Raw genomic sequence first — 25,920 nt, 5'->3', positions numbered from 1 at the left:
TTTAATTTGTTGTTGCTGCTCAACAAATTTCATGACATACAGTATCAGCACAATACAGGCCCTTTGGCCCACCATGTTGTGCTGACCCTTAAACCCTGCCTCCCGTATAACCCCCTCACACCTTAAATTCCTCCATATACCTGTCTAGTAGTCTCTTAAGCTTCACTAGTGTATCTGCCTCCACCACTGACTCAGGCAGTGCATTCCACGCACCAACCACTCTCTGAGTAAAAAACCTTCCTCTAATATCCCCCTTGAACTTCCCACCGCGTACCTTAAAGCCATGTCCTCGTATATTGAGCAGTGGTGCCCTGGGGAAAAGGCGCTGGCTGTCCACTCTATCTATTCCTCTTAATATTTTGTTCACCTCTATCATGTCTCCTCTCATCCTCCATCTCTCCAAAGAGAAAAGCCCTAGCTCCCTTAATCTCTGATCATAATGCATACTCTCTAAACCAGCCAGCATCCTGGTAAATCTCCTCTGTACCCTTTCCAATGCTTCCACATCCTTCCTATAGTGAGGTGACCAGAACCAGACACAGTACTCCAAGAACAACAGGAATTCTGCAGATGCTGGAAATTCAAGCAACACACATCAAAGTTGCTGGTGAACGCAGCAGGCCAAGCAGCATCTGTAGGAAGAGGTGCAGTCGACGTTTCAGGCCGAGACCCTTCGTCAGGACTAACTGAAGGAAGAGTGAGTAAGGGATTTGAAAGTTGGAGGGGGAGGCGGAGATCCAAAATGATAGGAGAAGACAGGAGGGGGAGGGATAGAGCCAAGAGCTGAACAGGTGATAGGCAAAAGGGGATACGAGAGGATCATGGGACAGGAGGTCTGGGAAGAAAGACAAGTGGGGGGGGACCCAGAGGATGGGCAAGAGGTATATTCAGAGGGACAGAGGGAGAAAAAGGAGAGTGAGAGAAAGAATGTGTGCATAAAAATGAGTAACAGATGGGGTACGAGGGGGAGGTGGGGCCTTAGCAGAAGTTAGAGAAGTCGATGTTCATGCCATCAGGTTGGAGGCTACCCAGACGGAATATAAGGTGTTGTTCCTCCAACCTGAGTGTGGCTTCATCTTTACAGTAGAGGAGGCCGTGAATAGACATGTCAGGATGGGAATGGGATGTGGAATTAAAATGTGTGGCCACTGGGAGATCCTGCTTTCTCTGGCGGACAGAGCGTAGATGTCCAGCAAAGCGGTCTCCCAGTCTGCGTCGGGTCTCGCCAATATATAAAAGGCCACATCGGGAGCATCGGACGCAGTATATCACCCCAGTCGACTCACAGGTGAAGTGTTGCCTCACCTGGAAGGACTGTTTGGGGCCCTGAATGGTGGTAAGGGAGGAAGTGTAAGGGCATGTGTAGCACTTGTTCCGCTTACACGAATAAGTGCCAAGAGGGAGATCAGTGGGGAGGGATGGGGGGGACGAATGGACAAGGGAGTTGTGTAGGGAGCGATCCCTGCGGAATGCGGGGGGGGGATGTGCTTAGTGGTGGGATCCCATTGGAGGTGGCGGAAGTTACGGAGAATAATATGTTGGACCCGGAGGCTGGTGGGGTGGTAGGTGAGGACCAGGGGAACCCTATTCCTAGTGGGGTGGCGGGAGGATGGAGTGAGAGCAGATGTACGTGAAATGGGGGAGATGCGTTTAAGAGCAGAGTTGATAGTGGAGAAGGAAGACATCTCCCTCGTCCTAGAATGAAAAGCCTCATCCTGAGAGCAGATGCGGCGGAGACGGAGGAATTGCGAGAAGGGGATGGCGTTTTTGCAAGAGACAGGGTGAGAAGAGGAATAGTCCAGATAGCTGTGAGAGTCAGTAGGCTTATAGTAGACATCAGTGGATAAGCTGTCTTCAGAGACAGAGACAGAAAGATCTAGAACGGGGAGGGAGGTGTTGGAAATGGACCAGGTAAACTTGAGGGCAGGGTGAAAGTTGGAGGCAAAGTTAGTAAAGTCAACGAGTTCTGCATGCGTGCAGGAAGCAGCGCCAATGCAGTTGTCGATGTAGCGAAGTACTCCAAGTGTGGCCTAACCGGAGTTTTATAGAGCTGCATCATTACCTCACGACTCTTCAACTCTATCCCTCGACTTATGAAACCTAACACCCCATAAGCTTTCGTAACTACCCTATCTACCTGTGAGGCAACTTTCAGGGATCTGTGGACATGTACCCCGAAATCCCTCTGTTCCTCCACACTACCAAGTATCCTGTCATTTACTTTGTACTCTGCCTTGGAGTTTGTCCTTCTAAAGTGTACCACCTCACACTTCTCTGGGTTGAACTCCATCTGCCACTTCTCAGCCCACTTCTGCATCCTATCAATGTCTCTCTGCAATCTTTGACAATCCTCTACACTATCTACAAAACCACTAACCTTTGTGTTGTCTGCAAACTTTCCAACCCACCCTTCTACCCCCACATCCAGGTCGTTAATAAAAATCACAAAAAGTAGAGGTCCCAGAACAGATCCTTGTGGGACACCACTAGTCACAACCCTCCAATCTGAATGTACTCCCTCCACCATGACCCTCTGCCTTCTGCAGGCAAGCCAATTCTGAACCCACCTGACCAAACTTCCCTGGATCCCATGCCTTCTGACTTTCTGAATAAGCTTACTGTGTGGAACCTTGTCAAATGCCTTACTAACATCCATATAGATCACATCCACTGCACTACCTGGTGCTGTTTGCTGGACTGAAAGGACCTGTTCTGACTGGTATCTCTAAAACAAATTTTAAAATCCTGCATATTCATCTGTCTGTCTAAATGCCTTTTAACTGCTATTATTGTATCTGTTTGCACCAGCACCCCAGCAGCCGCTCCTTATCGTTATCCTGGTGAGCCTCCTCTGCACCTTCTCCAGAGCCTCGATCCAAGTGCAGTGCAGCCACCTCATAATTAGTGCTCAGTTCGAATGGTGGACCAACATTATCTCCCCAAGACGCAGAGCAGTTTGTCTACCAGTTCAGTCATCATCAGAGAGTTAGAAGATGGTGTTGGAGACTGCAGATGACAGAATCTGGAGCAACAAAGTATTGGCCGGAGGAGCTAGGCAGGTCAAGCAGCGTCTGTCAGAGACTCTAGATAGGCATGTGGATGCTACATAGGAGGGGAGCGTTAGATTGATATTAGAGTATGTTAAAAGGTTTACACAATGTTGTGGGCTGAATGGTCTGTACTGTTCTATGTTCTATAAGATGTATGCAGGGGTAGTCTGCATAGTTCCTCATGCTCACTGTGCCATTAAATAATATTGTTGTGGATTTTTCACCTCAATACCCCTTTTCTGTACCCATTCACTGTTCCTTGATTCCTGCATTATTCAAACATCCACTCGTCTGCAAAGTTGAATTTGTTGAGGGTCAGGCATCCAAGTCCCAGGGCATCACTCCAGGGTTGTGTCCTGGGCCCAGCCATCATCAATAACCTTCCTTCCATCATGAGGCCAGAAGTGGGGATGTCCGCTGTTGATTTCACAACGCTCAGTTCCATTCACTGTGTGCAGTGTGACCAAAACAATATTCAGGTGTGGGCTGATAATGGACAAGTATCATGGCCAGACAGTGACCATGTCCATTAAGATAAAGCCAGGTCACTTAACCTTGATGGTGGGCGAAGCTGCGTTGCCTTGGTTGTTAGGTGGACCAGGCTGACGTACTGAGGTGTTGCCTGTTGCAGCCGCCCAGGAGAGGAGGCATTGAGGTGTTGTGGGAGAGAGCAGAAGCCTCTCTGAGTGTGCTAGAATCCGTACTGGTTTGGCGGGCACACACACACAATGCTGGAGGAACTCAGCAAGCCAGGCAGCAACTATGGGAAAGAGTAAACAGTTGATGTTTCAGGCCAAGACCCTTCATCAGGACTGGAGAAAAAGGATGGGATTGATCCCATTGATGCTGCCCTTCAGTGTTTGCTCGGTGGAAGACGACTTGGATCAGGACAACATCCCATGTATTATCAATCTTCAGGCCATGTCACTTAAGGACTTGGGCTACTTTCTTTTGTAAAGTATGTTGTTCTGCTATCATAACTGTTTGTGCTGTTGGTACTGTGTTCTGCACCTTGGCCCCAGAGGAAAGCTGTTTCGTTTGGCTGTGTTCATGTGTGGTTGAATGACAATTACATTTCAACTTGAGAAGAATCACCATTGACCAAGACTCAACTGGGCCAACAAAGGAACCTTCTGATACATAGAGTATGAAACACAAGATAATAAGGTAGCATTCACAGGTTCATTGACTGTTCCCATTCAGAAATGGCAAAGGGGAAGAAGCTGTTCTGAATCATTGAGTTGTGGGTCTCTGGGCTCCTGTATCTCTTCCGTGATCGTAGTAGCGAGAAGAGGGCATGTTCAGGTGCTGAGGGTCTTTGAGTGATGGACGCTGCCATCTTGAAAGTGTGTATAAAGCAGATTGCTTTCAGTGCTAGCCCTGCTGTTATTGACCTGGTCCAGAACAGGTCTTCAGCTACAGATGAGGGTTCAAGCTGTAGGCTTTGAAAGTGGATTATCAATTCCTGACCTCCTTTTTGCCACACTGGTTACTGCAGTCCTGGCTACATTCCAGTCAACAAGTTCAAGTGGAATTCAGCATGGTGGGAATTCCATCGAGGTGGGAGAAGGACAGTGAACCTGAGGAGGTTCATGAGGTTGATTCCGAAAATGAAAGGTTGACACATGAGAAATGCATGGATGGCTCTGGGCCTGCATTCACTGGAGTTTAGAAGAATGGGGGCGGGGGGGTCTCATTGAAACGTATAGAATATTGAAAGGCTTAGATATAGTGGATGTTTACAGTAGTGGGGGAGTCTAGGACCAGAGGGCACAGCCTCAGAGTAGAGGCATCCCTTTAGAACAAAGATGAGGATTTTCTTTATTCAGAGAGTGGTGAATCTGTGGAATTCATTGCCACAAACATCTGTGAAGGCCAAGTCATTGGATATATTTAAAGTGGAGGTTGACAGGTTCTTGTTTAGTCAGGGAATCAAAGGTTAAGGGGAGACGGCAGGAGAATGGGATTGAGAGTGTTAATAAATTAGCCATGATGGAATGGCGGAGCAGTTTTGATGGGTCTATTGGCCTAATTCTGCTCCTGTGTCATTTGTCTTCTGGTCTTGTTTTGTATCTTAATCTCGATAACCAGGCCACAGCCTCGTGTGGCCAGCATTTAAGATTTACTTGGCCGTGTTGTGCCGTGGTAGCATGACTACTGTATCTGTTTCCATTGATTTTTTTCAGTTGATATATAAAACAGATCCCCCTCTTAACGAGGAACCAGGACCCAGTGGAAAGTTGCACAATGCCAGATGGCCGTGGTGATATATTCTGATCCCATGTGCTTTGCCAGGAGTCCTGGTGCTGGCCTCTCTTTGCTCAGCAAACTGCGGGGATTGGCCTATGTGGGAATTCGCCTCGTCTCTCTCTAAACTGAGCACGCTTCACCCGTTCTTATGAGTCCCATGTGATAGAGAGAAAGAGAGATGGGGTGAGACAGCTGCTGTTTGATGTGAAATATCACCAGTAGCTTGTTCTGGTCTACATCGATGCCACGGCCAGCAAGGCACACCTTCCTCAAAAGACTAATGGATCAACATGTCACCATTGACCTCTACCAAAAGGTTAAAGTTCAAAGTAAATTTATTATCAAAGTACATGCATGACACCATATACAACCCTGAGGTTCATTTTCGTACGGGCATTCACAGTAGATACAAAAAACACACCATAGAATCATGGATTGGAGAGCATGCTTATGAGAATAAGTTGAGTGAACTTGGCCTTTTCTCCTAGGAGCAACAGAGGATGAGAGGTGACCTGATAGAGCTGTATAAGATGATAAGAGGCATTGATCGTGTGCGAAGACAGAGGCTTTCTCCCAGGGCTGAAATGGCTAACACAAGGGGGCATAGTTGTAACTTTGCTGGATCAAATAACGACAGCACAAAAAGATCATTACTTATCTTTTCACCTGTTTGTTTCTTCGAGCTCAGCCGGCGAGTGAACTTGGACCCGACATCAGGGAGAGAATCTTTCTCATCTCCCCGGCGATTCTACAAGTTCACTGCCTGATGTCAGAATTGTCAGAAGTTATAAGGCCACCGATACAAAAGAACAATCAGTTTGATAACCATTCTGGTCAAGTCAATACAAAAGTACAATCAATTTGTTCGACACTCCAGCCAGTTAGTTAAAGAAAAGAATGTCCTATCTGGTTTGCTGCAGCCACAACTTAATGACAAAGATAAAAACATCTGTCAAATTTATGCTTGAATTAAGAAAGTAATGCTCTGTCTAATTTCCATCAGGTACTGCTTTTTGTCAAAATGAAAAGGTGTGAAAAGCCCAGACACATCTATGTGGATCTGGGCAAACTTTAATCATCTTGCTCCAAAGAAAGCAGCTGTGAGACATTACTCAAACACACTGCAGTCACAGACGTAGTCAGTACTGAATCCATTGTTTACAGGATTCTTGAGAATCCCCCATTCCCTTAAGCTTTGTCATAGTTTTAAGGTGCTTGGAAATAGGTACAAGGGGGTGTCAGAGGTAAGTTTTTTTACACAGAGAGTGGTGGGTGCGTGAAATGCACTGCCGGCGAAGGTGGTAGAAGTGGATACAATGGGGTATTTTAAGAGATAGGTACATGGAGCTTAGAAAAATAGAGGCAGTTTCTAGAGTTGGTTACATGGTCGCACAACATTGTGGGCCGAAGGGCCTGTAATGTACTCTAGATTTCTATGTTCTATAGACTGCACACAAGATGGAAAAACAACCCATGTGCAAAAGACAACAAACTGCAAATACAAAAAGAAAAACAATAACAATTTATTAATAATTAAGCAATCTATATCAAGAAGATGAGATGAAGAGTCTTTGAGTGGTTTATAGATGCATCATAAGTAGCATACTATCCAGATGGGTCAGAGCATGGTATGGCTTTTATCCTGCACTTAGAAGGCTCTTGAATAGACCTGTTGTTCAATAAAGATGAACTGTTTGATCACATTATTTATTTCATTGTGGCCCTGGCACCTTGTTCTGCCTGCACTGCACTTTCTCTGTCATGGTAACTGTAACACTATATTCCATATTCAGTTATTGCTTTTTCCTTTTGTACTATCATGACATACTTAAGTTTGGAATGATCTGTATTGATGGCATTCAAAACACAGTTTTTCACACTCATTGGGTACAAAAGCAGAATTGGGCTCTTCTGCCCTTCAAGTCTCCCCATAACCTTTGTCACCTTCACTGATTAAGTACCTATCAACCTCCTGCTTTAAATGTACCCAATGACGGCCTCCATGGCCATCTTTAGTAATGAATTTCACAGATTTACTACCCTCTGGCTAAAACAATTTCTACTAATCTCTGTTCTAAATGGATGTCCCTCTGGCCCTGGACTCACCAACTATAGGAAACTTCCTCTCCAACTCCACTCTATCTAAGCCTTTCTGAGTTATGATTCAGAATTGACCCTTGGCAAATTACTTCTAAATCTGAATAGTGTGAATACAACACCCTTTATCACAATCTGAGCCAACTTTGCATCCATACAGCCATTTCCCCCCATCAAAACACGGACGTGTGGGAGGGCTAATTGTGAAGAAAGGATAATAGTCTTACAAACACAAGAGATTCTGCAGATGCTGGAAATCTTGAGCAATACACGAAGTGCTGGAGGAGCTCAGCAGGTCAGGCAGCATCTATAGAGAGGAATACACAATCAACTTTTCAAGCCAAGACCCTTCAGCGGGATAGTAGTCTTAAAAGCGATATTAAAAAGTTATTTGTCTCTTCCCCTCCCCCCCCCCACTTGGTCCACACACAGGTTTTGTCTCCCTCATCCCCACCTGGTTCCAACTATTGTTCACCTTTCCCCTTATGGTTCCCATTCTCACTTCCTTTATTTATCCTGGTGGGGCTTTGTGTTCCTGCTTGTCTCCAGCTTTCACACTCCTCCTCTGCCACTTTAATCCATCTGCTCTTTTTCCTCTTTCTCTGTGCCTGTCTCCATCTGTCACCCACCCACCTGCCGCACCTAGCACTACCTGCCTGTCATCGTACCCCCCGCCCCAGTTCACCAATCTCCTCGGACTCCTTTCTCTCCACTCCCTTCTCTCGGCTGGCCATCATGCCTCTCCTCTTTCAGTCCTGATGCAGGGTTTCCACTCCAAATATTGAAAGTTCCTTTCCTCCCACTGGTGCTACATGACCCGCTGAATTCCTCCAGCAAACTGTTGCTCAACAAATTAAATGAGCAGAAATATTACTGGTGGAGAAATGTTCTGTTACTGGAAGGAAAGAACACTGTATAAATGGTTTGGGACTATTGAACAGCGATGAATCCGAATTGTGTTTAATATCACTGACATATGTTATGAAATTTGTATAAAAATATTAAATAAGTATGTAATGCAAAAAGAGAGGGGAAAAATACAGAGGAAATGTTCATTCAGAAATCTGATGGTGGAGGTAAAGAAGCTTTTCCTAAAATGTTGTGTGTGTGTGTGTGTGTGTCTTCAGGCTCCTGTACTTCCTCTCTGATGTTAGCAATGAGAAGAGAGCAGGTCCTGGGTGATGGGAGTCCTTAATGATGCATGCCACTTTTTTGAGGCATTGCCTTTGGAGAATGTTTAAGAGATCTCCATGTTAGCTCATCGAGCTCACATTATGTGTCTTTAACAAATCCTATAAGCCTTTTTTTGAATTTCCTGACCTTTCCAAGTGAAAACTTTTTGTCTGCGACACTGGTTTCCAATTACTTCCCTTCGCTGTTTGTCCAGGTGACCTGTAGTTTCCTGGTAAATCATGCTATCTGCTGAATTTGAATCTAATCAAATCACATCTCGTGCCTTTAACCAGAGCACTGTAATTTCCTTTGAGATCAATAAAGTACCTATCTATCTAACTAACTAATTCATCAAGATTCAGGCCCTACGTTGCTGGGGGCCCACCATGGATGTTGAGCTCCAGCTGATAACTTGCCAGTATGCAAGCTAGGGCAGTACGATATAGACAGCAAGCTGTTGTCCATGGAGCTTCCTCTCTTCGCACAGCTGATGAATCCGAAGGAACAGCGGAGACCAATACAGTATGGCAACCAGCATTGCAGGAGTTGCCTTAGAGACTCCAGTTGTGGAATTTTTCCTCAGGATTTACTCCTGAAGCCTTCCACATGAGTGGGTATCGCAACGAGGCAGCAGAAGTTTGAGATCAGAGTTTTCTTTCGAGTGGAGCTGCCAACCATCGCTGACAAGCCCCACCTGCCCAAAGCACTGGTTCCAGTTAAGAATACTGGCCTGTACTCAATCAGGAAACCAAACGGGGATCTCTCGGTAGCTCATCTGTGACTAAACAAGTATTTAGAAGTTATTTACCCATCCCTCCCCCAGTGCTGTGGCATAATTTTGCACTGCACTTTTTGAGTGCCGAAACTAATTGGGAAGCTCGGAGAGAGGGAGCAGTGGTGACAAGGTAAACGAGGAGTAAGGGAGCTCAGATTTCAGATTAGCCTTATTTGTCATCTGTATAGTGAAATGTGTCGTCTGCTCCAAAGACAGTTGAGGATGTGTCTTATGTGCTGGTGGCAACCGCCGTGCTTCCAGTGCTAACACAGTTTTGTCCAGAATATACTAACCCCTACCAATTTGTATGTCTTTGGAATGTGGGAGGAAACTGGAGCACCAGGCGGAGACTCCAGCAGTCATGGGGAGAATGTATAACTTCCTCACAGACAGTGGCAGGAATTGAACCCCAAACACTGGCATTGTGAATTGTTACACTAACTGCTACACTAGTGTGTGTTGGCTAAAGACTAAATGGCACAAGGCAAAAACAGAGGCATGAAGCATAGTCACTTAATCCTCAGACAAAGGACAGCTATTTGTCACATGTACATCTAAACGTACACCGTTTGCGTTAAAAACCAGAACACCCAAGGGTGTGCTGTGGGCAGTCCGCAAGTATCACAACACCCATTCAAGCAGCAATGTATCATGCCCACAATGTTGTGCAGAACAACACAAGCAACAACAAAAACCAGATCACGGCAGCAAAACTAGCCCCTTCCCTATCCCTCCCAACCACCCACCTCCTTGCACACATAGACAGGTCCCCAACCCCAGGACAGGTCGCCTCCAATCCTTGGCCCCGGACTCTCAGGCTCACAGACATTTTTGGATTTCACCCCAGGATTTGCTGATCACAGGTTTACACGTTCTCCAGATACAGAGGCGTGCAAAAGTTTGGGCACCCCTGGTCAAAATTTCTGTTACTGTGAATAATTAAGTGAGTAGAAGATGAACTGATCTTAAAAGTCATAAAGTTAAAGATGAAACATTCTTTTCAACATTTTAAGGAAGATTAGTGTGTTATTTTTGTTTTGTACAATTTTAGGGTGAAAAAAAATAAAGGAGCACCATGCAAAAGTTTGGGCAGCCCAAGAGATTTGAGCGCTCAGATAACTTTTACCAAGGTCTCAGACCTTAATTAGCTTGTTAGGGCCATGGTTTGTTCACAATCATCGTTAGGAAAGGCCAGGTATTGCTAATTTCCAAGCTTTATAAATATCCTGACGACTCAAACCTTGTCTCAACAAGCAGCAGCCATGGGCTCCTCTACACAGCTGCCTAGCACTTTGAAAATTAAAATAAATGATGCCCACAAAGCATAGCAAAGCGTTTTCAGGTAGCCATTTCCTCAGTTTGTAATGTAATTAAGAAATGGCAGTTAACAGGAACGGTGGAGGTCAAGTTGAGGTCTGGAAGACCAAAAAAACTTCCGGAGAGAACTGCTCGTAGGATTGCTAGAAAGGCAAATCAAAACCCCCGTTTGACTGCAAAAGACCTTCAGGAAGATTTAGCAGACTCTGGAGTGGTGGTGCACTGTTCTACTGTGCAGCGACACCTGCACAAATATGACCTTCATGAAAGAGTCATCAGAAGAAAACCTTTCCTGCATCCTCACCACAAAATTCAGCGTCAGAAGTTTGCAAAGGAACATCCAAACAAGCCTCACACACAAAATGCTGGTGGACTCGGCCTGAAACGTTGACTGTGCTTCTTCCAATATATGCTGCCTGGCCTGCTGCGTTCCACCAGCATTTTGTGTGTGTTGCTTGAATTTCCAACATCTGCAGATTTCCTCATGTTTGCGTATCTAAACAAGCCTGATGCATTTTAGAAACAAGTCCTGTGGACTGGTGAAGTTAAAATAGAACTTTTTGGCCGCAATGAGCAAAGGTATGTTTGGAGAAAAAAGGGTGCAGAATTTCATGAAGAGAACACCTCTCCAACTGTTAAGCACGGGGGAGGATCGATCATGCTTTGGGCTTGTGTTGCAGCCAGTGGCACGGGAAGCATTTCACTGGTAGAGGGAAGAATGAATTCAATTAAAAACCAGCAAATTCTGGAAGCAGACATCACACCGTCTGTGTTAAAAAAAAAGAAAAAAAATGAGCTGAAGATGAAAAGAAGGTGGCTTCTACAACAGGATAATGAACCCAAACACACCTTAAAATCGACAATGGACTACCTCAAGAGGCGCAAGCTGAAGGTTTTGCCATGGCCCTCACAGTCCCCCGACCTAAACATCATTGAAAATCTGTAGATAGACCTCAAAAGAGCAGTGCATGCAAGACGACCCAAGAATCTCACAGAACTAGAAGCCTTTTGCAAGGAAGAATCAGCGAAAATCCCTCAAACAAGAATTGAAAGACTCTTATCTGGCTACAGAAAGTGTTTACAAGCTGTGATACTTGCCAAAGGGGGTGTTACTAAGTACTGACCATGCAGGGTGCCCAAACTTTTGCTTCAGGCCCTTTTCCTTTTTTGTTATTTTGAAACTGTAAAAGATGGAAATAAAAAAAGTTTTTTTGCTTAAAATATTAAAGAAATGTGTTGTCTTTAACTTTATGCCTTTTGGAAATCAGGTCATCTTTTACTTGCTTAGCTATTCACAGTAACAGAAATTTTGACCGGGATGCCCAACTTTTACATGCCGCTGTATTTTGAAATTGGATCTATCTAAATTATTTCACCTTTGCCATCTGACCCTTCAACTCCTGGTAACCTTTGCCCTACTGTTTTGTGTCCATTTTCTCAAAGCGTGAAGTCTCCTTAAGAGGCCATTTGGTCCATTCTGTCTCTGTTTGCTTTCTTTCCCTTTATTAATTGATTGGTCGAGATACAGCGTGGAATTGGGTCTTTCCGACCTTCAGGCTGCACCGCCCAGTGATCCCCGATTTAACCCAAACCTAATCACAGGATAATTTACAATGACCAGTTAGCCTACTAACCAGTACGTCCTTGGACTGTTGGAGGAAGCTGGAGCGCCTGGAGAAAACCCATGCGACCACAGGGAGAATGTACAAACTCCTTACTGATGACGTTGGAATTGAACTTCAAACTGTAGTAGAGTCACGCTAACCGCTACACTACCGTGACGCCCTTAGTTGCATGGTTTCGCTCTCAAATCCCAAAACATTGTGATTATTTCCTTTAATTTAATGTATTCATATAATTCCATTTGGAAATGTGCTCGTGAAATGATTTCCATCATCCTTTGAATTGGGCCATGACAATTTGAATGTGTATTGTGCAACAGTCTTCTCACTGGAAGACATTTGCAGTATAACGGACATTCAGGAGTGTCAGGGAAGTGAAGTATGCACAGTGAAAATTACAACTGAGAAGGTACTCAGGAAACTTAATGGTCTGAGGGTGGATAAATCTCCTGGACCTGATGGAATGCACCCTTGGGTTCTGAAGGAAGTAGCTGGAGAGATTGCGGAGGCGTTACCAATGATCTTTCAAGAATCGATAGATTCTGACATTGTACTGGATGACTGGAAAATTGCAAATATTACTCCGCTATTTAAGAAGGGTGGAGACAGCAGAAAGGAAACTATAGACCTGTTAGCCTGACATCAGTGGTTGGGAAGTTGTTGGAATCGATTGTTAGGGATGAGATTACAGAGTACCTGGAGGCACATAACAAGATAGGCCAAAACCAGCATGGTTTCCTGAAAGTTAAATTCTGCCTGACTAATCTACTGCAATTTTTTGAGGAAATTACAAGCAGGGTAGACAAAGGAAGTGCAGTAGGTGTACTTGGATCTTCAGAAGGCCTTTGACAAGGTGCCACACATGAGGCTGCTTAGCAAGATAAGAGCCCATGGAATTACAGGAGAGTTACTAGCATGGGTGGAGCATTGGCTGATCGGCAGAAAACAGAGAGTGGGAATAAAGGGATCCTATTCTGGGTGGCAGCTGGTTACCAGTGGAGTTCCACAAGAGTCGTTGTTGGGACCGCTGCTTTTTACGATGCATGTCAATAATTTGGGCTATTGGATTAATGAATTTGTGGCTAAATTTGCCAATGATACAAAGATAGGTGGAGGAACGGGTAGTATTGAGGAAACAGAGTGACTTAGATAGTTTAGGGGAAAGGGCAAAGAAGTGGCAAATGAAATACAGAGTTGGAAAGTGTATAGTCATGCACTTTGGTGGTAGAAATAAACGGGCATTCAAAAAAAACAGAGATGCAAAGGTACTTCAGAGTCCTTGTGCAGGGTACCCTTAAGGTTAACCTCCAGATTGAGTTGGTGGTGAAGAAGGCGAATGCAACGTTGGCATTCATTTCTAGAGGTATAGAATATAAGAACAGGGATGTGATGATGGGGCTCTATAAGGTACTAGTGAAACCACACTTGGAGTATTTTGTGCAGTTTTGGGCTCCTTATTTTAGAAAGGATATACTGACATTGGAGAGGGTTCAAAGAAAATTTGCAAGAATGATTCCAAGAATAAAACGGTTACTGTATGAGGGACGTCTGGCAGCCCTTGGGCTGTATTCCCTGGAGTTCAGGAGAATGAGGGGGCATCTCATAGAAACATTCCGAATGTTAAAAGGCCTGAACAGATTAGATATGGCAAAGTTATTTCCCATGGTAGGGGAGTCTAGGACAAGAGGACGTGACTTCAGGATTGAAGGATGTCCATTTAGAACAGAGGTGCAAAGAAATTACTTTAGTCAGGGGGTGGTAAATCTGTGGAATTTGTTGCCATGAGCGGCTGTGGAGGCAAAGTCATTGGGTGCGTTTAAGGCAGAGATAGATAGGTTCTTGTTTAGCCAGGCCATCAAAGGGTATGGGAAGAAGGCAGGGATGACTGGAAGAATTGGATCAGCCCATGATTGAATGGCAGAGCAGACTCAATGGGCTGAATGGCTAGTTCTGCTCCCATATCTTATGGTCTTAAATTGTGTACTAGTTAATTGCACTGGAAACTATTTTTCTTAATTTAATGCATTTTAGTATTTAGTGATTTTTGTACGCTTGAATCAAATTAGTTTTTCACCTTTGACCTCAGGAGGGGTCCAGAGTCTTGTCTCTTGAGATCATGTTATTAAATTGTCAACTCCAGGCTCTTCACCTCCTTGAAGTTGGGCATGAATTCAAAATAGAAATCCGGAGTGACACCGAGTCCTCCTGGTGGTCTGGCACCAACACCAACTCTCAAGTGTGTAAAAGGGATTCATGTGTATTGTCATTTGACTCCAGTCCTGGTCTTGGTGCACCTGTACCTCCCTGACAGTAGTGGGTCAAAGAGATTGTGGGATGGGTGGTACAGATCCTTAACAATGATTTGGGCCCTTTGTATACAACGGTCCCAGGAAATGGTGCAAATAGGTGGGAGGAAGACCCCGGTGGTCCTGTTGGTGGTTTTCACTATCCTCTGCAGGGTCTTACGGTGTGATGCCAATCTACCCTGATACACTAATTTACTTCTGGCTCTGGTTGACTTGGGCATGTTCTGCTCTATAAATGCAAGTCTGTTTCTGAAACGGGGAACCTGAGAAACGGAACTTAGTTACTCAGAAGATGGTGTGAGTGTGAAACATCCTGCTGATGGAAATAGTGGAGGCGGGTTCATGTGCGACATTTAAAAGAAGTTTGGATAAGTATGTGGATGGGAGGGGTATGGAGGGCTGTGGTCCAGGTACAGAAGCATCTGGGCTAGGACTGCCAGACTAGCTAACAGCTTCTTCCCTCAGGTTATGAGACAAATGAAGACCCTGCCACCACCGAGGTCTCGTCACTAGGACAGTGAGCTATTTCCTCCTTTTTGTTTTGTTTTTTTGTGTTGTTCTCTCTTTTTTGGCATCCACTGGGCTCCCACATTTATTGTGTCATTTTCTGTCTTCAGACGATGAATCCACTTTGAGAGGAAAAAGTTATTTAAATTGGCTGTAAAGTGCTTTGGGACTTACTAATGTTGACAAAGGCAGCTCTTAAACAGAAGTTCTTCCTTGCTTTAAGTGATCTTGTAGTCTTGGCCTCAATAATATGTGGTAAACCATTCCTTGTTCCAAGAGTCCTGTCTCCTTGCTTCCTCTTGTATTACTGACTATTTGCCGTCTGGGTCTGAGTGTCGAGTCTGAGCGCTTTTTGTTTTGATTGAAGATTCATTCGATGAGCAAATTTTTAGTCATGGTAAGAAAGGCATGAGTAATGCATACTTCTTGCCCCACTTTCCTTATCTAATCTTGCTGGCGTTCAAGTGTATTCATATAAAACCAATCTAAATTGAAATCTCCAATGAAAGTATCCAAGCTGGAGAAGGAACAGCCAGGATAGAGCTTTCAGTGAAAGCCAGTTGAGCCCATTATTGCTGGAGATATGATCTCTACAATAACTTAGGGAGCTTGGTGCTGCTGTGTGCTTCGAAATTCCCGCACGGCTTGAGTCTAAATGTGTCAAGTGAGGCAGGGTGGTGGGAGGAGCAGGGAAAGATTCACTGAGCAATCTAGTATTGTCATCTGGGCCTACAGTTAGCTGTTAGTCCTGGGAGTTGGCTTGTTGTCCTTTGCTATCTGTGCGTCGCGGGATGTACTTTTCCACAGGATTTACTCGGGGGACTAAAGTCTCCGATAGTATGTTTGCAGGGTGTTTAGAGACCGGTTGGCCGAAGTTTCAGGAAAGGAGTGCTGTGGGTTGTGGCTTTGCAGACTAGGACAGTTCAGATTGCCAATGTGCTGTTCCTGACTAATTAACTCCAGATCCGTGACCTTTTCAACACAAAGCTGTCTATTCCTGAAGTAACAGAGCATATAGCAGGAACAGAAGGGGTAATGCCCTCCTCTCATTTCTACCATCAAGGAGGAGATACAGGAGTCTGAAGATACAAACTCAACATTTTAGGCACAGCTCCTTCCCCTCCTCCGTCAGAATTCTGAATGGACAATGAGCCCATGAATACTACCTTTCTTCTCTTTTTGCACTACTTATTTAATTTAATTTATTTATATATATATATATATATATATATATCCTCGTGTGATTTATAGGCTTTTTATTATGTATTGCAATGTACTACTGTGTGCAAAACAGCAAGTTTCATGACATATGCCAGTGATAATGGGTACCACAATAGCGTAGTGGTTAACCGAGGCACTAAGGTCCAGAGTTTAATTCCGAAGTCATCCTTAAGGAGTTTGTACGTCCTCTATGTGGAATGTGTGAGTTTCCTCGCACAGTCCAAAGATGTAGGTTAATTGGTCATTGTAACTTGTCCTGTGATTAGGTTAGGGTTAATCGGGTTTGTCAGAGGTCGCTGGGGCTGTGTGGCTGAAAGGGCTGGAGAGTGTAATCCTTGCTGTACTGCTAAATAAATAAATAAATATTAAATCTGATTCCCAGACTAGGAGCCTGCTCTTTGGGCTCACCTGTTTATAAGTACCTTGCCCTTTGTGTTTTAGTGTATGAAGAGTCCTGTTGTAATGTCATATTCTATAATTAACTTCTGTCTTCCCCCTTGACTTACACCCACCTAAGTATGAGAGTCAGAAAGGTCTTGGAACTGCAATGGTATTTGTCTGTTAATTTCTTGGTGGTGAGATGGACCATGCTTTCTGGATCCTTTCATTTCTGTCCTTCATTTAGGGCAGTGTGACCTCCAGAATACGGATTCCGTTTACAGGTTATCCTTTGCCGTTTTAGTGAACAGTACCTCAATGGTAGGAACTATGTGTACAAATTTATTCTCTATTCAGAAGTGACTTTGTTCTTTGAGCAATGTGACCTCTTGGTTGTACAGTGAGGCACCCAACAAAAGTTGCAGGAGTTGGGTCAAGTCTAGCGGAGTTTCTTCACTGTTGTATCTGCGTTTTCTGTTGGGCAGCTGAAGCAGCTTCTGTAGCTCAGGAGAAGTTGGCTCTTCGATATTGAAAGGCCTAAATAGAGTGGACATGGAGACAAGTTTCCTAGCACCAGAAGGCACGTCCTCAGAATACAAGGACATCCACTTAGAACAGAGATGAGGAATTCCTTCAACCAGAGTGTGGTGAACCTGTGGAGTTCATTGCCACTGATGGCTATGGAGGCCAAGTCATTGGGTATATTTGAAGCTGGTCAAAGATTGTCAGGATGACAAAGGTTACTGGGAGAAGGCAGGAGAATGGATTTGAGAAGGATAATAAATCAGCTGTGATTGAATGGTGGAGCAGACTGGATGAGCTGAGTGGCCTAACTCTGCTCCAGTATAGAATATGGCATAGTGGTTAGCACAAAGCTGTTATAGCTCAGAGCGTCGGAATTTGGGATTCAGTTTTGGTGTCCTCTGCAAGAAGGTTTGTATGTTCTTTTCATAAGTGTATGGGTTTCCTGTGGGTGCTCTGGTTTCCTCCCGCAGTCCAAAGAGGGAAGCTACAGAAGGACTTGGAGAAGGACTACAGATTTGGAGACTGAGCGAAGTGGCAGATGGAATACAGTGTCAGGAAGTGTATGGTCATGCACTTTGGTAGAAGAAATAAAAATATAGATTATTTTCTAAATGGAGAGGAAATTCAAAAATCTGAGGCACTATGGAACTTGGGATTACTTGTGCATGGTTTCCTAAAGGTTAGTTTGTGAGTTGAGTCAGAGGTGAGGAAGGCAAATGCAATGTTAGCATTCAGTTCAAGAGGACTAGAATATAAAAGCAAGGATGTAATGTTGAAGCAGAGATTGATAGATTCTTGATTAGTCAGGGCATGAAGGGATATGGGGAGAAGTCAGGAGATTGAAGCTGAGAGGGAAAGTTGGATCAGTCACGGCGAGTAGACTTAATGAGCCAAATGGCCTAATTTTGCTCCTACATATTCTGGTCTTATGGTAAAATACAAAAAGAAAGAAGAAAATAACAATGATACTAATAATAAATAAACAAACAGTAAATATTGAGAACATGAGATGTAACGATCTTGAAAGTGAGTCCAGTTCAGTGGGAACAGTTTAGTGAGGTTAACCCCTTTGGTCTAAACAAGTTGTAAATTGCAGAAGGGGCAAGGGAGGAGTGGATGGGACAAAGGTCAAGGTTTCTTTTTTCACCCTATATTTGTCTATAATGAACTAAGACAGGGAAGTGTCTCAACAGAGCAAGCTGAAATCTGAAGGCTAATTAGAAGCTCTATAATTGCTAGAGATCTGAAATGGAAATAGGCAGGCGAGATATTCTTTTTTTTTTGAAGTTTTGAGTGGCAAGAGTGACGTTTCCATTGAGCTTCCAATTTCATGGATGTGATTTGGCTGCCTTTTGTTTTATTCGTGTCTGCCTTGCATGACATACACAGTATGTTTATGTGCTCACAACCATTCATAATGACGATTCCACACTCTGCTCGTTGAGAAATTTACTTGGCTGCCAAAGTATCAGCAAGACTATTTCAGAGGCCTGTTAGGAGTCAGCCACAGTACTGTGGATCTGGCTAAGGACAGTGTGTCCGCATAGTTTTGTTGAAGGACATCCATGAACCATATGGCTTTTAACAAGGCTTGTAGTTTCTTGATTTTTCCATTCCAGATTGATTTAATTAAATGAGTTGAAAGCTGCCATTGTGGGATTTCAACTTGTGACACCGAATCCTCAACCCAGGTGGTGGGTATGTTGTGGCAAATCTTAGACCTAAATATTTGTAACTGAAATAAAAACGGAAAAGGCTGCAAACATTCTACACGGCAGCTATATTAGGGACATTTAAGTAGAATCAGAATAATGATGGATGCTGCCTTCTTGAAGCACCACCTCTTGAATATGTCCCCAAAGGTGCTTGTGCCGGGGGCTGACTGAGCCTACAACCCTCTGCAGACCTTTGCATTACTGTTTACTATAGTCTCCATGTCAGTCTTTCATGCAACGAGACAGAATGCTCTCCCTCGTACTTCAATAGAAATTTGCAAGGGTTGTTGAGATACCAAATCTCCTCAAGCTCCTCATGAGGTAGAGCTGCTGCCTTCTTTGTAATTGCATTGATGTGTTGGCCCGAGAATAGGTCCTCTGAGAAATTGCCACCCAGGAACTTGGAAGCTGCTTGCTCATTCCACTGCTGACCCTTCAGTATTCCCCCAACTTCCCCTTCCTGAATTTCACAATCCTCGGTTTTACTGATATTGAGTACAAAGTTGTGTCCACTCAACCAGCCTCCTCATCGCCATCTGAGATTACAACAACAGAGGTGTCATCTCCAAATTTATAGATGGTGTTTGAGCTGTGCAAAGCCACACGGTCATGTGTAAAGGAACAGCATGCATCCTTGAGGAGATCTTATTGATAGTCAGTGAGGAAATGTTATTACAGATCTGCGCTGACTGTATTCAATACAGTCTTATTTTGTTGAGGAGGAGAATAGAGCACTGCAGCCCAGATACAGGCTATTCAGTCCATCTCATTTGTGCTGACTTGGTCCCATCTTGTTTGAGCAAGTGGCCAAGTGGTTAAGGCATTAGACTAGCTGCCTGAAGGTCGTGAGTTTGAGCCCCAGCCGAGGCAACGTGTTGTGTCCTTGAGCAAGGCACTTAACCACACATTGCTCTGCGATGACACTGGTGCCAAGCTGTATGGGTCCTAATGCCCTTCCCTTGGACAACATTGGTGGTGTGGAGAGGGGAGACTTGCAGCATGGGCAACTGCTAGTCTTCCATACAACCTTGCCCAGGCCTGCACCCTGGAGAGTGAAGACTTTCCAGGCACAGATTCATGGTCTCGCAAGACTAACGGATGCCTTAAAGGTCCCATCTACCTGCACCCAGGCCATAGCTCTCCATACTGCTCTCATCCATCTACTACCCCTCAGATTCCCATTCAGTACAATGGATTGAGACACATCGGAACAGTATACTTTGGCCCAATAAGCAATTGCCCTAATTAGCTGAAGTTTCATGGAAATAGCCAAAAGGTCTTAAAAAGACAAAACTACCATTTAACTGAGTAACAAATTAGGCATTAAAATGAAATACAGAACAAACTAGAACACTGCCATCTCTACTACAGTACTATAAACTATACATTAGTTCCTACTGGTTATCGACAGAGGAATTCATCCAGTGTACACTGTCGTGTTCTTTTGATTGACTGTAAATGGACACAATCAGCGCAGACACCTGGTGCAGATAATGTTCTGCCTTCATTGTCTTCCTGCGTAAAGTCAGAATGAAAACAAAATGATCAAAAACCACTGCTTTTTGAATCAGTGTCTGAACAATTGGCTCCCTGGTGTCCCACAGGCACACGGCACAAAAGTGCATGCAACGTACGCTTAATTGAAATTATATGACTACTGTCCCCTGTCCCAATTAAGCAGCGTAGTGCCCCAAATAAATGAAGTAAGTCCGGGCTATTTTCTCAATTAGTTGTTGTTCTTTAGAAGTTGTTCCAAATAAGCGGCTGCCCCGATTAACCGATGCCAATTAACCAGAATTCACTGTGTTTCACCTTGCATCCTAAGCCCATGACCTCAGGTCCTAGCTTCACCCAACCTGAGAGGGTAAAAGCCTACAGACATTCATCCTCTCTATACCCCTTATAATTTTGTATACCTTTATAGGATCTCTGCTCTTATTTCTCCACTCCATGGAATAAAATTTGGAATCTTTTCAACCCTTCCCCATAATTCAGGTCTTCATACCTCGGCATCGTCCTTGTAAATCTTCTCTGTGGTCTTTCAAGCCCATTGATATTTTGCCTATAGGTAGGTGAGCAGAACTGCACACAATGCTCCAAATTCAGCCTTACAAAGATCTTAAATCTACTTCAACATGACATCCCATCTCCTGTACTTAATGCCATTGTGTCAAAAGGAATATGGATTAGAGGTGGCGAGAACTGCATGTAGTCTTTTTTTCCCCAGTGAGGGGAACTGAAAACTAGAGGTCATAGATTTCAGGTGAGACATAAAAGATTTAAAAGGGCCTGAGAAGAAACCTCATCATGTGGAGGGCGGTGTGTATGTGGAACGAGCTGCCAGTGGGAAGTGGTTGCAGCAGGTACAGTAACAACATTTGGACAGGTACATGGATAAGAGACATTTGGGAGCATCATCATCACTATGTGCTGAATCGTAAGACATAGGCGATCATGGTCTTTGACCACAATTGTTGTTAGCAAATTTTTCTGCAGAAGGTGATTTGTCATTGCCTTCTTCTGGGCAGTGTCTTTACAAAACGGGTGACCCCAGCCATTATCAATACACTTCAGAGCTTGTCTGTCTGCCGTCAGTGGTCGCATAACCAGGGCTTGTGGTATCCACCTCTTGCTTCCATGGCTTCACGTGACCCTGATTGGAAGGGGGGGGGGGCTGCCTAAGCAGGCTAGTTGAGGGAAGAAGTGCCTTTCACCTCCTTTGGTAGAGATGTAGTTCCACCTCACCACCTATTTAGGGGCATATAGGTCAAATACAGGTGTATTGGACTAACTTGGTGGGTACTGTGATCGGCATGGAGGATTTGGGCCAAAGGCGGTTTCTGTACTGTACGTTGTTGCTGTCAGCATTACAGTGCAATAGAGAAAAATAAGTTATAATAAGAAATATATTTTTAAAAATAGTGCAAAATAATGAGGAAGTGTTCTTGGGTTCAGAGGGGAAGAAGCTGTTCTTGAAATGTTGAATGCGTGTTTTCAGTCTCCTGTACCTCCTCCCAGATGGTAGTAATGAGAAGAGGGCACATCCTGGGTGATTGATGCCAACTTCAGCCATGAGGCATGGAGTGGCTATCTCCTGTTCCCAGCACCTTAATGAATCAAATTCTAACTATTTGACTGCTGGAGGTCTGGTATCTAAGCCCACTAGTGTTAACAACACAGCCGCTTGTCAGTTGGAGTTTGACGTCATTTTTGTTTCCTCCTCATCTTGGAAGGTCAGTAGTGTTGCCATGTCTGTGCCTGATTGCATCCATCTAACTGGAAGCAGTGTTCAGTCTGAAGCTGGTTGGCTCTGTGGCTTGATACCATCAGCTGCAGTTTTACCCACTGACTTTCATGTGGGTGCTGATGTAAGCCTCAGCAAACTGCAAATCCTGCTGACGGAGGATGAGAGGTGACTTGATAGAGGTGTACAAGAAGAGTGGACAGACATTGCCTGTTTCCCAGGGTAGAAATGGCTACTATGAGGGGTCATAACATTAGTGTGTTTGGAGGAGACTATAGGGGGGATGTCAGAGTAGGTTCTTTACACAGAGTGGTGAGTGTGGAATGTGTTGCCAGTGGTTGTGGTGTAGGCAGATACATCAGGGACATTGAAGAGATTCCCAGATAGGCACATGGATGAAAGGACAATGGAGGGCCATGTGGGAGAGAAGAGTTAGATTGATCTTGGAGTAGGTTAAAAGGATGGCACAACACTGTGGGCTGAATGGCCTGCAGAAGCACTTACCCTGAGTTAAGCCATAAGAGTTGTAGGCAAACAACAGGAATTCTGCAGATGCTGGAAATTCAAGCAACACACATCAAAGTTGCTGGTGAACGCAGCAGGCCAGGCAGCATCCGTAGGAAGAGGCGCAGTCGACGTTTCAGGCCGAGACCCTTCGTCAGGACTAACTGAAGGAAGAGTGAGTAAGGGATTGTAGGCAGTCCGGCTGAGCTGATAATTTTGTTTTTCTTTTGATTTACAGATTTGACTTTTAAAAAATTTTCTTCACATAGTTTTACAATAAAAGGAAAGGTACGTGGCATCCGGAGTTTCTCCGGTTAGCGGACAATTTCCCTCCACGCCTCTCTGACGTAGGGGGGGAGCCGCGTACGAGGCAAGTTACAGCAGTGGTTTGCCATTGCCTTCTGCCGGGTGAGTTTCCAAAGAGATCACCAGCACAGATGGAAAGCGTGCAGGGGAGCCGGCTGGATTCGAAATCGGGACCTTTCGTCCCGAAGTCCAACCCTGATGCCACTACGCCACCAGCTGGGACAGAAAAAAGTAGACCTTTTGTAGTCATCTTTACTGAGGTTGGGTAATGAAACTGGGCAATGCTGGGCTCCATTTATTCTTTCTCTTCTATTCTCAGCCCAAACCAGATATATTCTGCCCTCCTTTCTCCACCCCCAAGGGAGTTCAGATAAATTATACTCCCTGCACTTTGCACTCACAATTCAATTCAAAAGGAACGATTGGGCTATAATCCAGGTTATTGTACTCTTTCCCCGTCAGGAGGGAAAGGGTTGAACAGCAACTGCTTTCTTATGCTCATGGAGAGTTGGCAATTTAAAAAAGTTTTCAAATCCACTTCACAAGAGCTTTGTGTTTTCAGTCAATAGTTGTCACTTAAGATCATGGTGTCTTGACAAGAGATTTAGATCTGCAATGATATTAAGAAGATTAGCTTTATTTGCTAGATGTACATCAGAACATACGGTGAAATGTGATGTTCTGCATTTATGTCCAACACAGTCAGAGGATGTGTTGGGGACAGTCTTCAAGTGTCGCCGTGCTCCTGGCACCAACCTAGCAAGCCCACAGTTTACCAACCCTAACCCGTGCAAATGGGAGCACCTGGAGCAAAGTCACACTGTCACGGAGAACAAGCAAACTTCTTGCACACTGCAGTGGGAACTGGACCCTGCTCAGTGATCGCTAGCACTGCAAAGCGATTGCAGTAACCGCCACACTACTGTGTGACACATTGAGGTCCTGCTCAATTACCGTAGGTCTGGACTGAGTCACTAAAAGCTATTCCCTAACTCTTGTCACCAGCCATCATTGAACCTGCAGTGTGCAAAGCTATTGCCAGTTTACCGTGGTTGCATTGCTAAAGTTTGGGTGTTTCATTGGAAGCTGAAATTATCATTCAGAACAAGAAATTTTCCCTGTACAGTTGTTATTTTTGGGCGAGTTAGGATTTTGCTTCTCAAGCCAGCCCTCCCCCAATTAACCCTATTCCTCTTGTGGTATTTTAAGCAAAGGGGTCCCACATCTCCCGTGTTTTTGGCAGTCTTTATGATTATGGTACTGTGTGTGTGTGAATATATGGCCTTTGCATAATTTGCACATACTAACTGTTGACGTTTATATGACTTTATTCATCTTTGGGTTTCTTTGCCCTCCTACTCAAGATGTGTGGTTTTCTCTTTTTAATGAGACCTTTAGTGTATATAGTGCCTGAGGTCACTCCGAAGTGTTTTAAAGACATTGATGTACCTTTGAAGTGCTGTCACCTTTGCAGAGCGGGTAGTGTGGGAGCCCAAACATTACCCAGTAAACTCCACAATCATGACCAGACAATTTTGACTGTAGAATAAATGCTGGTGAGGGCATTAATTTTTCACGTTTATTGCTGTGCCACTAACCATAGATTCTAGGAAGTTAGCCAGGAAAATCAGTGTAAAGTACAAAAATGAAAATAGATGATTCAGAATATTAAAGGAGAAGTTTTTTTAAAAAAAAAGAACATTCTTTGGCTCTAAACCTGGTGCTTGGGATGTCCTGTTCATTTAGAGAGAATCAACCCCTCAGATTATTAAACCATTTGAAGTTGCTGAAGGAAAGACTTAGAAGCAGAATTATAAACACAAGAGATTCTGCAGATGCTGGGAAATCCAGAGCAACACACAAAATGCTGGAGGAACTCGGCAGTCAGGAAGCATCTATGGAGGGGAATAAACAGTCAGTGTTTCGTTAAGAGCCTTGTCCCGAAATGTTGACTATTTATTCATTTCCTTGAATGCTGCCTGGCCTGTAGGAGCAGAATTAGGCCATTCAGCCCATCAAGTCTTCCATATCATTTATCATGGTTGATTTATTTCCCTGTCAATCCCATTCTCTGGCCTTGTCCTGGAAACCTCCCTATAAATTTGGATAAATTTACATGGGTGGGAGGGCTATGGTCTAGAAGGAAGGCAATGGGACTAGTCAGAATAACGCTGACTAATAGGCTGAAGGCCCTGTTTCTCTGCTGTAGTGCCCTATGACTAACCTTTGTTGCCCTTACTAATCTGAACCTATCAATCTCTACTTTAAATATACTCAATGAGATGGCCTGCACAGATTCACCACCCTCTGGATAAAGAAATTTCTTCTCATCTCTGTTCCAAAGGAATGTCCTTCTATTTTGAAGCTGTGTCCTCCAGTCCTAGACTCTCCCAATCCTGGGATTGTCCTTTCCACATCCACCCTATCTTTCCCAATATTTAGTAGTTTCAATAAGATGCCCATACTTCTTGCCCTCCCCCCCCCCCCACATTTCTTCTAAACACTAATGAGTGCAGGGCCAGAGCCATTGAAAGCTACTCGTATGGTGACCCTTTCATTCCCGGGATCATTCTTGTGACTCTCCTCTGGACCCAGTACAATGCCAGCACATCCTGAGAAATGGAGCTCCAAACTGCTCACAATTCTCCAAGTGCGGTCTGACCAATGCTTTCCAAAGCCTCATTGTTACATCCTTGCCTTTCACTCTAGTCCTGTGTAAGTGAATGAAAACATTGCATTTGTCTTGTTGCTGTGGGCTCCTGAGTAAGCAGTTCTTCGTTACTGCATCACTATATTCATTGGTGGCATGAGGTCATTGTTGGCACAGGTCAGTGTTGTTGTCTGTGTGTCTGTACTTGAAGGTATTGGTGACAGCTGAGAGGCTTGTTTAGACCATTTCAAATTATAGCTACGAGTCAACTACACAGACC

At 44.3% G+C, this 25,920-nt stretch overlaps 1 protein-coding gene across 1 annotated transcript in view; it reads left to right on the top strand.

The window, feature by feature from the left end:
* Positions 1–25,920, top strand: part of bop1 (BOP1 ribosomal biogenesis factor) — a 244,425-nt gene that overhangs the window by 76,739 nt on the left and 141,766 nt on the right. The window lies entirely within an intron of this gene.

This window comes from Mobula birostris, chromosome 3, assembly GCF_030028105.1.
Source record: "Mobula birostris isolate sMobBir1 chromosome 3, sMobBir1.hap1, whole genome shotgun sequence".
NCBI classification, from domain to species: domain Eukaryota; kingdom Metazoa; phylum Chordata; class Chondrichthyes; order Myliobatiformes; family Myliobatidae; genus Mobula; species Mobula birostris.
The sequence above is the reverse complement of the archived record's forward strand: the minus strand, read 5'-3'. Positions and strand labels throughout refer to the sequence as shown.